At 44.2% G+C, this 15,437-nt stretch overlaps 1 protein-coding gene across 1 annotated transcript in view; it reads right to left on the reverse strand.

Moving 5' to 3' along the window:
* Positions 1-3,806: 3,806 nt before the first annotated feature.
* Positions 3,807-15,437, reverse strand: part of FAM120B (family with sequence similarity 120 member B) — a 139,613-nt gene continuing 127,982 nt past the window's right edge. Inside the window, exon 10 of the mRNA XM_058657479.1 lies at positions 3,807-3,849. The gene's annotated coding sequence lies outside the window, so the exon portion shown is untranslated. The remainder of the gene's footprint in view (positions 3,850-15,437) is intronic.

Consider the following 15,437-nt stretch of genomic DNA (forward strand, 5'->3'; position numbering starts at 1 on the left):
ACGAGGGCAGTGGGTGTGCTGTCCTAGAGATTCAAGCCTCTGTTCCTGGACACTGCAAGGAATCCTGTCTCCCCTATACCAAAGTTGGGCCTATTGATGGGTGTCCCCAAATAGCTTTCCATATCGTAAAAATCTCTGAGCTTGCCGCCTGGCGGCCAGCAGGCAGAGCCTGGCACCACTTGGTGCCCAGAATGGAGGACTCGCCCTCAGCCTCCCTGCTGTGGGTTTGGCAAATGGAACTCACCCGAGTTGCCCGCTCCCAACTAGTGGGAGCAGGGCGGAGCTCAGACTTTAGTCCAGCTCTGAGGCAGCCCCCATGGCTGCCAACCTGGGGGCTCCGTTGCCCCCCCCCCCCGGGTCTGGGGGGAACTGCGAACGCGCCCGCGGGGTTTGGTGCCATTCTGCAGCCGAGTTTCATGTAGTAGAGGCACCCCCGGCAGCCCGCCACTTTGCCGAAGTTTCAATCTGCCCCCACCCTAACAATGAAACTCACCCGAGTTGCCCGCTCCCAACTAGCGGGAGCAGTATGTGTGTCTTTTAAAATAAAGGAGTTTGGTGCTCATGAATAAGTTTCAGCAAGAAGGAGAATGACTGCCAAGACTGCAAATGTGGGGCTATAGGGTCTGGTCCTCACCAACATGAGGGATGACTTAGACTGCGAATGCGGGCCTATAGGGTCTGGTCCTCACCAATATGAGGGATGACTTAGACAGGGGGAGCTGCGTCATTCCCTGCCTCGCTGAGCTACATTTCTGCAATATGGGCTTCTTTAGTTACAGAACGTATATTCACTTCAAGTTAAATTGTAATAACTGGCCATCACAGGCACTCACATTGTTAAACGACGACGTAGAGAAAACCCTTCTGAGTCCGGCATCACACTCAGATTTTCACCGTGGCGATGTATGAAACAATGAGTGCAGGATTCAAGACAGAACATTTCAAAATTTAACTTGCATTTCCATAGCTGCCAGTAGTTCCCTCGCCCTTCACATCCACAGAAAGACAACTCCACAAAAACAGGGAAACAATTCATCCAAATCACCTGAAAGGGCTGGTGAGGATTGACCTACCTGACCTATCTGAGCTGCAAGCAGCAGCGGTTTGGTTTTTTTTTAAGATTTTTTTTTTTTCTTTTTTTTTTTTATTATTATTATTTAACTTCATTAATTACATTGTATTATGTGACACAGTTACATAGATACTTGGGTTCTCCCACCCCTCCCCAAACCCTCCCACCATGGTGGATTCCTCCACCTTGTTGCATAACCACAGCTCAAGTTCAGTTGAGATTCCCCCATTGCAAGCGTATACCAAACATAGAGTCCAGCATCTTATTGTCCAGTCAAGTTCAACGGCTTCTTAGGTATACCCTCTCTGGTCTGAAGACAGAGCTAGCAGAGTATTATCCCAGTCAATTGAAAGCTCCATCATACCATCAGCAAAAATTTACATCATTATGGAATTAATTGACATAGTAATGAGTAACCAACATGTTGAAAGTAAATACGAGTTCCCAGCCACCTTCTGTGATCACCTCACCTATACTTCAATTTAGTTTATACACAACATATAACATTCAAAACATAACATGTTATACATAACATCATATCATCTTAAATTAAGGCAAACATGTGGTATTTAACCTTTTGGGATTGGCTCATTTCCCTTAGCATGATGGTTTCCAGTTTGGCCCATTTGGCCACAAAGAACTGCATTTTGTTTTTTTTAATAGCTGAGTAGTATTCCATGGAGTAGATGAACCATAGCTTTCTTATCCAATCCTCTGTTGATGGGCATTTTGGTTGTTTCCATGTTTTTGCAATTACTGATTGTGCTGCTATGAGCATAGGAGTGCATGTTGGTTTCTCATAAAACAATTGTTCTGGATATATTCCTAGGAGTGCTATTGCTGGATCATACGGTATGTTGAATTTGAGTTGTTTGAATATTCTCCATACTGATTTCCATAGAGGCTGTACCAGCCTGCAGCCCCACCAGCAGTGGAGTAGGGATCCCTTTTCCCCGCAACCTCGCCAACAAGTGTTGTTGGTGCTTTTATTCATGTGGGCCAGTCTTACTGGCGTTAGGTGGTACCTCATTGATGTTTTAATTTGGATTTCCCTTATTGCCAGGGAACTTGAGCATTTTTTCATATGTTTATTTGCCATTTGGGTTTGTTCCTTTGTGAAGTGTTTGCCCATTTCCCGTGCCCATTTCTTGAGTGGCTTGTTTGTTTTGACATTTTGGTTGTTTTGTAGCTCTTTGTATATTCTGGAGATCAGCCCTCTATCACCTATGTCGTGTGCAAAGATCTTCTCCCATTCTGTGGGTTGCCTTTTTACTTTGTTGATTGTTTCTCTAGCTGTACAGAAGCTTCTTAGTTCAATGATCCAAAAGTTCATCTGGAAGCACAAAAAACCACGGATAGCTAGAACCATCCTGAAGAACAGGAAGTTAGCAGGGGGAATCACAGTTCCGGACCTCTGGACATACTATAGGGCAGTGGTTATCAAAACAGCCTGGTACTGGCACAAAGATAGAGAGGAAGATCAATGGAGCAGAATAGAAACGCCAGAAGGAAATCCACACAGATACAGCCAAATAATCTTTGACAAAAAGACAAACGACAATCCAGGCAAATGGGAAGGTCTGTTCAATAAATGCTGTTGGGACAACCGGTTAATAGCCTGCAGAAACAAAAAAATAGATCCACATCTCTCACCATACACTAAGATCAGATCTAAATGGATAACAGATCTAAACCTACATCCAGAAACCTTCAAACTTTTGGAAGAAAATGTTGGAAACACACTGGAACACTTAGGGGTAGGCCCTCACTTCCTAAAAAAGACTCCAAATGCAGTAGAAATCGAGACCAAGATTTATTTATTTTTATTGGAAAGGCAGATATACAGAGAGGAGGAGAGACAGAGAGGAGGGGAGACAGAGAGGAAGGAAGATCTTTTTTCCGCTGATTCACTCCCCAAGCGGCCACAACGGCTGGAGCTGAGCTGATCTGAATCAGCAGGAACCAGGAGCTTTTCCAGGTCTCCCACGTGGGTGCAGGGTCCCAATGCTCTGGGCCGTCCTCGACTGCTGCCCCAGGCCACAAACAGGGCGCTGGATGGGAAGTGGGGCAGATGGAACATTAACTGGCACCCTTATGGGATCCTGCTGCTTGCAAGGAGAGAACTTCAGCAGCTAGGCTACCATGCCAGAACCACAGCAGTGTTTTTTAAAAAGATAATAAGCGTCTAAGAAGTTGTACTGTGTCTGTCAGTTTCATAACATCAGAGTAATCTGTAATGAGGTCTGCATGCTTTGAGAAAATAAAAGTTTAAAGAAGTATTAAGAAACATAAGCAGACTTTCACACTTACAGAACTTGGGTCTCAAAAATTAGGAATATAAAGAGTTCATTAACATAAAATATTTTGGAAAGTGCAAGCAGTAGGCTTTAGGGTTCATTGAAAATGCTCATTTTTTTAATGGATGTCTGAAAGTCCTTACATAGACTTTTAAAACTCTACCAATAGGGCCTGGCGGCGTGGCCTAGCAGCTAAAGTCCTCGCGGCTAAAGTCCTCGCCTTGAATGCGCCCCGGGATCCCATATGGGCGCCGGTTCTAATCCTGGCGGCTCCACTTCCCATCCAGCTACCTGCTTGTGGCCTGGGAAAGCAGTCCAGGACGGCCCAATGCGTTGGGACCCTGCACCCGCATGGGAGACCTGGAGGAAGTTCCTGGCTCCTGGCATCAGATCGGCGCGCACCGGCCCGTTGCGGCTCACTTGGGGAGTGAATCATCAGACGGAAGATCTTCCTCTCTGTCTCTCCTCCTCTTTGTATATCTGACTTTGTAATAAACATAAATCTTTAAAAAAAAAAACTCTACCAATATTGTTTTACAAAACTTGAAAAGAAGCTTTTTAAAATGTTCATAACCATTTTATAATTTCTTTGGTTTTTAAATCAGCAGATTTGCATGGCATATAGAACACAGAAAATAGAAAATTACTGTGGGGCCTGACGCGATAGCCTAGTGGTTACAGTCCTCACTTTGCATGAGCCAGGATCCCATTTGGGTGCTGGTTCTAAATCCAGCAGCCCTGCTTCCCTTCCAGCTCCCTGCTTGTGGCCTGGGACAGCAGTCGAGGACGGCCCAGAGCATTGGGACCCTGCACCCACGTGGGAGACCTGGAAAAGCTCCTGGTTCCTGCTGATTCAGATCAGCTCAGCTCCAGCTGTTGTGGCCGCTTGGGGAGTGAATCAGTGGAAAAAAGATCTTCCTTCCTCTCTGTCTCTCCTCCTCTCTGTATATCTGCCTTTCCAATAAAAATAAATAAATCTTTAAAAAAAGGAAAAATATTGTAAGGATATACGTATTTTTTCAACATCCTCTTTTCGTTCTGGACAAGTAAAAAACTTCGCAGAGGTTTATTTCTTTGAAAGTAAAAAGATTTCTTTGAAAGTAAAAGATGGCCTAGTGACTAAAGTCCTCGCCTTGAACGCCCCAGGATCCCATATGGGCGCCGGTTCTAATCCCGGCAGCTCCACTTCCATCCAGCTCCCTGCTTGTGGCCTGGGAAAGCTGTCGAGGATGGCCCAATGCATTGGGACCCTGCACCCGCGTGGGAGACCCGGAAGAGGTTCCTAGTTCCCGACTTTGGATCGGCAAAGCACCGGCCGTTGCGGCTCCGTTGGGGAGTGAATCATTGGACGGAAGATCTTCCTCTCTGTCTCTCCTCCTTTCTGTATATCTGACTTTGTAATAAACTGAATAAATCTTTAAAAAAAAAAAAAAGAAAGTATGTTTTAATTTGGATTTCCCTTATTGCCAGGGAACTTGAGCATTTTTTCATATGTTTATTTGCCATTTGGGTTTGTTCCTTTGTGAAGTGTTTGCCCATTTCCCGTGCCCATTTCTTGAGTGGCTTATTTGTTTTGACATTTTGGTTGTTTTGTAGCTCTTTGTATATTCTGGAGATTAGCCCTCTATCACCTATGTCGTGTGCGAAGATCTTCTCCCATTCTGTGGGTTGCCTTTTTACTTTGTTGATTGTTTCTCTAGCTGTACAGAAGCTTCTTAGTTTGATGAGGTCCCAATTGTTTATTTTGGTCTTGATTTCTACTGCATCTGGAGTCTTTTTTAGGAAGTGAGGGCCTACCCCTAAGTGTTCCAGTGTGTTTCCAACATTTTCTTCCAAAAGTTTGAAGGTTTCTGGATGTAGGTTTAGATCTGTTATCCATTTAGATCTGATCTTAGTGTATGGTGAGAGATGTGGATCTATTTTTTTGTTTTTGCAGGCTATCAACCAGTTGTCCCAACAGCATTTATTGAACAGACCTTCCCATTTGCCTGGATTGTCGTTTGTCTTTTTGTCAAAGATTATTTGGCTGTATCTGTGTGGGTTTCCTTAAGACTGGCCCACATGAATAAAAGCACCAACAACACTTGTTGGCGAGGTTGCGGGGAAAAGGGATCCCTACTCCACTGCTGGTGGGGCTGCAGGCTGGTACAGCCTCTATGGAAATCAGTATGGAGAATATTCAAACAACTCAAATTCAACATACCGTATGATCCAGCAATAGCACTCCTAGGAATATATCCAGAACACTTGTTCTATGAGAAACCAACATGCACTCCTATGTTCATAGCAGCACAATCAGTAATTGCAAAAACATGGAAACAACCAAAATGCCCATCAACAGAGGATTGGATAAGAAAGCTATGGTTCATCTACTCCATGGAATACTACTCAGCTATTAAAAAAAACAAAATGCAGTTCTTTGTGGCCAAATGGGCCAAACTGGAAACCATAATGCTAAGGGAAATGAGCCAATCCCAAAAGGTTAAATACCACATGTTTGCCTTAATTTAAGATGATATGATGTTATGTATAACATGTTATGTTTTGAATGTTATATGTTGTGTATAAACTAAAATTGAAGTATAGGTGAGGTGGTCACAGAAGGTGGCTGGGAACTCGCATTTACTTTTAACATATTGGTTATTCATTACTATGTCAATTAATTCCATAATGATGTAAATTTTTGCTGATGGTATGTTGGAGCTTTCAATTGACTGGGATGATACTCTGCTGGCTCTGTCTTCAGACCAGAGAGGGTATACCTAAGAAGCCGTTGAACTTGACGGGACAATAAGATGCTGGACTCTATGTTTGGTATACGCTTGCAATAGGGAAATCTCAACTGAACTTGAGCTGTGGTTATACAACAAGGTGGAGGAATCCACCATGGTGGGAGGGCTTGGGGAGGGGTGGGGAGAACCCAAGTATCTATGTAACTGTGTCACATAATACAATGTAATTACTGAAGTTAAATAATAAATAATTAACAAAAAAAAAAAAAAGAAAGTAAAAAGATGTTTAAAAATAAACCATGCATTAGTTAGGGAAAGTGGAAATAGGAGACAATGTTGCTTTACCTGAACATATCTAAAAGAAAGCTTTACTGGCTCAGCTTGGAAATATGATTAACCCAACAAACAGCATCCCGTCTAAAGAAGCAAAATATTAACACATCTTTCAGACTGTAGACAAACTAAAAGACTTCAATGTTCATGAAACTGGAATTGCAGAGTAACAGAGAAAGAAAATCTTACATTGAGTAACATTATTCCGTTTTACTTTATGGAGCTGAAATTTTCTAATCTTTGTCAAAGAGAAAGGCTTAAAAATATAAGTTTATACAATTCCAGGTAGAATTGGAAGTTCACTTACTGATGCATGGTTGCTGATGTCTACAGCAAAGACATGAAGGAGAATGTTTCTAGCATGATCCTCCTCTTGGGATATGTCAATGTTCCTAAACAAATTCAACAGTACAAAGTAGATTATGTAATTAATAACTAATTTCAGATCAGTCTATGCAGCTAATATTTTTAAATCATATCATACTGACAGACTCATCAAGATTAGAGAATGAGTTGGAAACATTGCAAGAGATGAAGACATGGGCTAGATATACGTCCCACGTGATGAGCAGTCTTATTCAAACAATATTCCTACATGGATTGCCAGCCCTGGCTCCTTCTCAGGCTATGAGTGGAGCCATTTCTTCAGCACTCAGTAGAGTGACTTGCATATATGAAAACTTGAGAGTATTATTACTTCCAGCTCATAGTACAGAAAGAAGAAAAACGTGAAAATGACGTCTATAGCTTCCTTAATGATAAACAAAACATGCATGGAGATTAGGGGACTTTATTTTTAGAATGACTTCACTGTTCAAGGCCATTTTATAACTTTTTACTGAAATACAGTATGCATACCAAAGAAATGCACAAAAAAGTACAGAAAAGCAAAAATGTGTCCCCCGAGCACGCTCATAACCAGTGTTGAGATGAAGAGCAGAGCATGACCACACCAGAGGAGTCCTCAGCTCTCAGGTGGGAGCCAGCAGGAGGCTGGGCAGCATCTACGAGAGAACGCTCTCTAACACATTTATTCTCACAAGGGCAAATATTGGAAAGCACTATTTTCAGAAATCAACATTTTCATAACAACATAAAAATGAAAAATGTATGTAATGGCAAAACACCATTGGTGAAAGTTTTATTATTCCCGAATAACTACATCTTCTTATCGCTGAATAACTACAACCAGACAAACAGGAGAAAAAAATGAACTACATGAAATGTCCACACTACATAAAACTATCAGTGCACGTATAAACACGCCAGAAGGCAGTGGCTCAAGTACTGCCTTCCTCATTTCTGGTTTCTGGAAGGATTCCATCTGTATAGCAGTATCACATGATGGAAGTGTGTCGTACATTCAAGAGAAGCTGGTGCAGAAAGTCAGCACTGAATCATGACCATGGGATGCAAGCTATGAGATCCTGGAAAAGTCATTGAGCCGCTGGAAGCCTCAGTCTCCACAAGTTGAAAAAGGTGTTAATTTACAGAGGACTTTATAGCTTCCTGTTCTATTCAAATGTAACAAGTAGCAGGATTCTAAATTACCCTAAAGATTACTTACATGTGGATGAATATGTTGGCCCAGAGACAAGAATATCATTTGTAAATAACAGCCACAATATTTATTTTTTCATACAGATTCAGAATTAAAGTAAGTTCAATGAGTTCTTACTGGAGTCAAAATGTCAGTCATTGCCTTGTTACACAATTAGGGCCAATGTTTCCTTTTCAAAGTAGTCTGGGAGAAATTTTCTCTCTGTCCTAGACACTGCAAGCGACTATGCCCTTCCACAGCTAATCCACGTACAGACTGAATTAGTACTCACTGGAATGTGCCCACACATTTCACTGCAGGCCAAACCAAGAAGAGCAACATCTTGTCAGAGGTGCTAGTCCTTTCCTCCAGTTTGTCCACTATGTAGTTGATCATCTGCAGGCAGTTGGGTGACATTACATACTTAATATTCAAGTTGTTCTTATTTTCAGAAAGTCAAGCAACAATCAGTGTTAGTTTCTCAAATATTATGGGAGAAGCTATGCTCCTGCTAAGACTTCTTGTTCTACCTGCTCCACGGTCAAACACAGGATGTTCACATCTATTCCCCATTGGCGCACAGCACAGAGGACCATAAGACTCTACAAAGTGTGTCCTGAGCACAGCCAGCCTACGGAGGTTCTACCTGCTCCACGGTCAAACACAGGATGTTCACATCTATTCCCCATTGGCGCACAGCACAGAGGACCATGCTAGGACTCTACAAAGTGTGTCCTGAGCACAGCCAGCCTACGGAGGGTCCTGAACAAACATAACAAAGGGAGCCAACAGTGATAGTCTTTCTGAATGCTGAATATGTGTTGCGGACCACACTCTAAATGCTACTTTTTTGAGAACCATGCATTCATTTGTTGCCTGTATCGTGCCTATTTCTTACTTTAATTAGGAGGATCAATAAATATCAGAAAGCACACAATTAATATATAATTTTTTCTGAGAGAGACTGAAACAGACTGGGAAGGCTGGTATTAAGTGTAGTGGGTAAGACTCCTGCCTTCAGCGCCAGCACCCCACATGGGCACCCATTTGAGTCATGGATACTCCACCCTTTATTCAGCTCCTTGCTCACGCACCTGAGAAGCACTTTTACCCCTGCTCCCACAGAGCAGACCCGGAAGAAACTTCTGGTTTTTAGCCTTGGACCAGCCCCCCCACCAGCCATTGCAACCATTTGTGCAATGAACTGCCAGAGAAAGATTCTTTCTGTTGTTCCTTCTCTCTAGTTCTGCCTTTCAAATAAATAAACCTTTTAATAAAAATAGAGACAGACTAAACATATACAACATTGGATTACATGGATTTAAATATGTTGAGTGATCATTTTTGTAAGCATTTCTAAGATATAGGTTACTTTAAATTTCCCTTAAGATTTGCTTCAGAAAAAAATTTCTAGACTGAATTCAGGTAGCTAAGGTTGAAGCGCTTTTTCTCTCTTCTCTGGTGATACCTGTTCCTAGAAGCTGGCTGTGTTCTGTGCCAGTCCCCTTGAGTTATGCAAATGATATTTACGTGACAGTGTTGGGCCCATTTAGGATCATCCTTCTTTGTTAGAGTTGGAAAGCTGATACATCTTCACAGTGTACTCTGTTTTCTAGCTGACTCACAGATGGCAGGGGTTTGGGTGTGGGCTGTAGGGTATTCACTTGAGGGGAATTCTTCCTACCACTGACATCCAACACACTTAGGGATGAGAAGCAGTCACTAGTGCTACCATGGTTGCCCTAACTTCCCAGGCGAACCAACAGGAAGCCTAGGATGCATACAGCTCGGCAGTTTGGGAAAGTGTTTCAGGGAAGGTTGATGGCATGGGGGCCTACTGCATGTCAGTACAAACAGAAACAGGCTGATAAAACAGATCCTCTGCAAACACATTCTACTGTTCCTGAGAAAGTAAGGCTGACACAGAACACAGCCAAAAGCACAAAGGGCAGGACCAGCTGCCCAGAGGGTAGACCTAAGAGCCACAAAAGACTGTGGTTGAAGTACCTTCAGCAGTATATAAAACAGCTTACATACACAATGCATGTCGAAGGATCACTGAAAGAAATATGAATTCCCATGTGAATGTCAATGATGGCATTGATAATAAAATACATAATCTAAACAAAAACTCATGTGTATTGCTGAAATTATAACCAACGTGTAGTTTGCAAATGCTTTCTTAAACTGTAAAGTTCTCCACAAATATCTGCTGCTATTTCCATTGAAATGAACAGTGTCAGACATGTCATTTAACAAAATTGTCTGACTCACTTAGGAAAAATCATATTGTATTTTCCCAATATTTTAAACTAATTTACTTGTACATAAGTAATTACAGGTTGGTTTCATGTTAGTATGAAAATGAATGTAATGCAAGGTTATGGTAAAGTAAGTCCCATATTGTCATTCAAATTTTATCAAAAAAAAGGGCTAAAAAACATAAAATACTGGGTACATTAAAATGTGTACAGAGACCAGACCATTCTTTCTATAATTTGGTTGTACTTCTACCATATTCCAAGAGGTCTCTGTGACTACACTAGGAAAACACAAATATAATGAAGAAAATATTAAACTCTTTCGAATAGGGCAGGGATTTGCAGAGACTTACAGAAACATATTTTTCCCAGAGCACAGGCAGCATGTCTTCTGAGAACATAGTCTATTGTCTTGTCTTGGCAGCAGTAATTCTGAACAACACAAGCAGCTTTCTATGAAACCAATACTGAAGTCATGGGTTAGTTCCTGTGTGTTAGGGGAAGCAAGTCAGAACACCTTCTGGGGGTGCCGATCTATTTGGATGATCTCAAATCACACATGAAGAGATTACCTTGTGTAGCACAGATCTGAATGACCTTCTAAAAGCTTGAACTGCTTTTTGGTTGATAAGAACAGCTTTTTTCTTTAATCCTTGACACAGAAAATGGCGCAGCCTGTGGGCCTGCTGAGATTTGAAGCCAAATCAGGCAGCACCAGGAACTCTGCCGTAGCCAAGGCAACTTGCTGTTATGATGCAAGGTTCCAAGGCTCATGCCGTAACTGACAGTCTGCCATACTGACTTCTCATATTTAAGTCACTTCTAATTTTTAAAAATAGGTAATTATCAAATCACATGCAATCTGGGAAACCACCAAGGATTTTTTTTTTAATTCAGTTTTACAATTGGCCCAAACTGGAATACAATTTTATATCCATATATTTCAACTAACTCTCTATTTCTCTGGGAAATACTTAGGGCTGGGTAAATTTTTAAAGGAGTGAGGTTTCTTTTACTGTTACAGTCTAACATTAGGGAATATTGCTCATCTAGCCTTTTCCTGGCTTGCAGATCACCGTCTTCTGTGCCTTCACATGGCAGTGAAGGAGAAAGATGTGAGGGCTTAAACAGGGACATTTGTGGGGACACAAAGTGGTCATCTACTTGTGTTTATTATCGTCAACACTGACCTTTCCCCTGAGTACTAAACAGAAGAAATAGTATAAAGTGATGCTCTGCCAGAAACAATTTCTCTCCTCAAGTTTCCGTGCCAATGATAAAATGTTCACATATTAGCTGGCATGAAATCTCTTTTATTTACCATGTGTCTCACACAGGGAAAAACAGTGTTTTCTAGAAATATCTCTAAGTCTCGGTTTGTAAAATAAAGGAAACACCTCAGAGGATTCTGCCATAATTGCAAAAAAATAAATAAATAATAAAGTGTCATCACAGAAAAGACAGTATGGAGATGGGCTTGGCATAACCATTTAAATCACCATCTTTGCCAACAGCATTCCACATCAGTGTGCTGTTCCTGGGTGAGCGAGATCACACCAGACATGTCTAAGGTTTATTAAGGAGTCTATTGGTGATAACAGGGCCCACTGGAAATAGTAAGTCACAAGTCCATATGGCAATCCAATCAATTGTAACCCCAAGAGGAACAAATGGTCATTACCCGCAAGTCCATTCATTAAGCTGAAGACCTATGTCCCAGCTTCCCCAACAATACAAGTTATCCTAAGAGACATGCAACGAATAACCTGGATGTACTTCATTGCTATTTTCATTGTCCCACCCAAGCAGTAAACAGAGGGTGAGGAATACAGACACACAGGGGCCATACCTGTCCTCAGAGGTACTGGGGAGGCCAAGAGTCAGAGTACCAGACCAACAGAAGCACACAACCAAGATGGTGAGCACCTCCCTATCATGGACCTTTATAGTGAGGAGAGTGGTTACACAACAATGCAATACCACCCTCTCTCAGGTGACAGGTGAGAGGTGAGAGTCACAGGTGGGCCAGAGGGAACAACTAGGTGGTAGGGGAATGGCTTCCAAGCTCATGACCCTGAACTAGCTGCCTGCGTCACCAGTGTCAGTTCTAGTCTTGGCTGTTCCATTTCCAATCCAGCTCCCTGCTAACATATGTGAGGAGGCAATAAAGACTGAGCCAGATCCTTGGGCCTTCTCCCATGTGGGAAACCAGGATGGAGTTCCTGGTTCCTATCTTCCACCTGGCCCAGCTCTGCTTATTGAAGCCATTTGAGAAGTGAATCAGAAGTTGGCAGATCCCATTCTTATTTATTTATTTATCTATTTATTTACAGATTTATTTTAGTTCCATAGGCTTTGGGTTTTCCTTTCCCCTCTTCGCCAAATCCCCTTCCCATTCTCTCTTTGATGTTCCCTTTCTCTTTCAAATTTGAAAGACACACATGATGGTTACTGCAGTTACAGGAAGTGGGTGGACACCGCAGTGACCTCAGCCAGAGATCTGGCACATCCCGAAGGCAGCAAGGCCACATATGGGCCAATGATGGACAAAGGCCAACATTCCTTGCCCTATCAGGGCCGAAGGAGGGCCAGTGCCAGCACCCATGTCAGAAGGGGTATGAAACCTTTGTCTCCACTACCCAGCACCCATGTCAGAAGGGGTATGAAACCTTTGTCTCCACTACCCAGCACCCATGTCAGAAGGGGTATGAAACCTTTGTCTCCACTACCCAGCTTGTCTTCCCCACTTGCGGGCCTCTCCTCCCCTGTTTGTTCCTCTGCTGCAAGAGGTAAGGCCCAGGAACAGACTTCTCTTCTCATAATAAAGGTCTGTTTGTACTTGGCTGGTATTTTCTTTCTCGGGTAGTCGGCAAAGCTAACAACAAACATGCATGCACACATAACGTGGCCCCATGGCACAGTGATTCATTATTACCATTAGCTGTTTCTGTAGCAGGTATGAAATCTTTGCTTTTGAAAATACCAAATGGTTGCACCTTGCATGTGCTGGGATCCCATATGGGTGCCGGCTCAGCTTGTATCCTGGAGGCCCCGCTTACCATCCAGCTCCCTGCATGTGGCCTTGGAACACTGCATCTGTGCAGAAGACCCAGAAGAGGCTCCTGGATCCTGGTTCCTGGCCTGGGACTAGGCTGAAGCCAGGAGCCAAGGGACTCCCAGATGGCACTTGGGGCATCCTTCTCAGGTGTATTAACAGGAAGCTTTACGTAAGCAAAGCCCAACACTCCCAACCCCAGACACCCTCACAGCAAGTAGGGCCCTATGCTCCCTGAGGACCCATGCCTGGGACACTCAGAAAACAGCCCTGGGCTGGCAGAACCATGTCAGGTATCTAGGAAGAAGCTCTTCTTGTTTCATAGGAGCACTTACCAGGCCATGGGGGCAGGTGGGGAGTCTTGGGCAAGAAGGTTCACCCTGGCAGCCATCCTCCAAGGGTACTGAGGTCTACAGTGGCAGCCATGGTCTCCTCCAGCTGTAGCAGCAGCTCTGGGGGCTGTGGCGAGAATGTACCAGTGTCCACTCTCTGGAACTCAGGGTGTGCAATGACAGAGACCAGCACCTCTGCAAGTGGCCGATGTCAAATGCAGCCTTCCGGTGGCCCAGCCTGGTGCTCCTTCTGCCCCCTACCCCAGAACAAGGAGCCTCCTTTCAGTGATGACCTTGAGCAAATGGTAAAACTCTTCAACTTCATGATGACCTGAACCAGAACAAAAGGCCAGTCAGCCATGTGGTCACTGTTGCAGACAGCACAGGATCCCAGCACAGGCCCAGTGAGCAGAGGCACTGAGAGGTAAGGGAGCAACCCATGGGTTCCAAGCCACAGAGCCTGTGAGCCTCCTGAGACAGGCAGCTGGCCCTGACACTCAGCTGGCCCTGGATTAACACTCACACATGGCTGATGACTGCCTGCCTGTTGGGTTTTACAGGCACATCCTCCCCACAATGGTGGGCTACTGACACAGACCCTTCTCATACCCTGAGTCAAGTCCCTGCAAGCTTCAGCCACAAACTCCCTCCCATGCTCCCAGTTCAGCCCAGCAACCCTTGGCCATGAACCCCCTTCCATGCTCCTAGTTCAGGCCCAGAAAGTCTCAGCCCAGCCCCCTGAGTCCCGTGGCAGTGGTGGTGCCAGGTTGGCATCAAATCCCTCCACTTACTGATCTCCAGCTGCATGGCACAGAGCTCCTGTTGTAGAAAGTGCCACATGAAAGCCAGGTTGCAGCCATTGACTCAGTTGTGCTTGGTGGAGGTGGTGTCATCCTGGAGGGGCCAGGCAGTGATCCACAAACCTGCTATAGCTGCCCCAGGTGCCAGCCCAGCTGCGGGGAAGGGTATGGGCCACATCGGAACGCACCCAGAAGCTAAGATCATCTCAGTCCATTGCTACCCAGATGAGCCCAGGGCAGGAGTAGAGCCCAGGGGTGGGGTGGTGGTACTCATTGCCTCTGGTACCCTGCCCCATGTCCTGGTTCTTCAGAGAGCCACTAGGAGATGTGACAGGGACTACAGCCAGCAAGAGCAAAGAGTGCAGGTTGTGGGGGGGATAGGGCAGGATTAGGGTTAGGGACAGAGCAGGGTGCAGCTGCCCTACCAGGTTGTGCACCTGATGGTGCCACCTGCTGGATACAAACACCATCAGTCCAGACGACTGGGTCATCTTGGGGATGGGGTGGGGGGGTGGGACCACAGTGCTGATGCATGGGGTGCAAGTGAGCATCCCAGAGTATGGAGGAGGGGAGGTCACATCATAGTGTGGGACACTGTGACTGTCCCAGAGATTCAGCTTGTTAGAACCACTATACAGACCATCTGTGGGTGTTATTACACTCTACGGACCAGCTGTGGGTGTTATTATACTGTGTGAGTAAGTCACATCAATATATCACACCCAAAACTGAAAGTTTTCAACGATTGTGCTCTCAACAGCACAATTCATTTCTTTTTCAGATCTATTCTATTTTATTTGAAAGGCAGTTATAGAAAGAACTAGACAGAGAGATCTTCTACCTGCTGGCTCACTCTCTACATGGCCAAACTGAGGCAAGCTGAGGCGATCTGAAGCCAGGAGCCAAATGCCAGTTGCTTTCTGCACGTGGTTCTCCCACATGGGTTTAGGAGACCAAGGCTTGAGCCATCTCATACTGCTTTCCCAGGCACTTAAGCAGGGAGCCGGATCAAAAA

The sequence above is a fragment of the Ochotona princeps genome, chromosome 1 (genome assembly GCF_030435755.1).
Source record: "Ochotona princeps isolate mOchPri1 chromosome 1, mOchPri1.hap1, whole genome shotgun sequence".
NCBI classification, from domain to species: Eukaryota; Metazoa; Chordata; class Mammalia; order Lagomorpha; family Ochotonidae; genus Ochotona; species Ochotona princeps.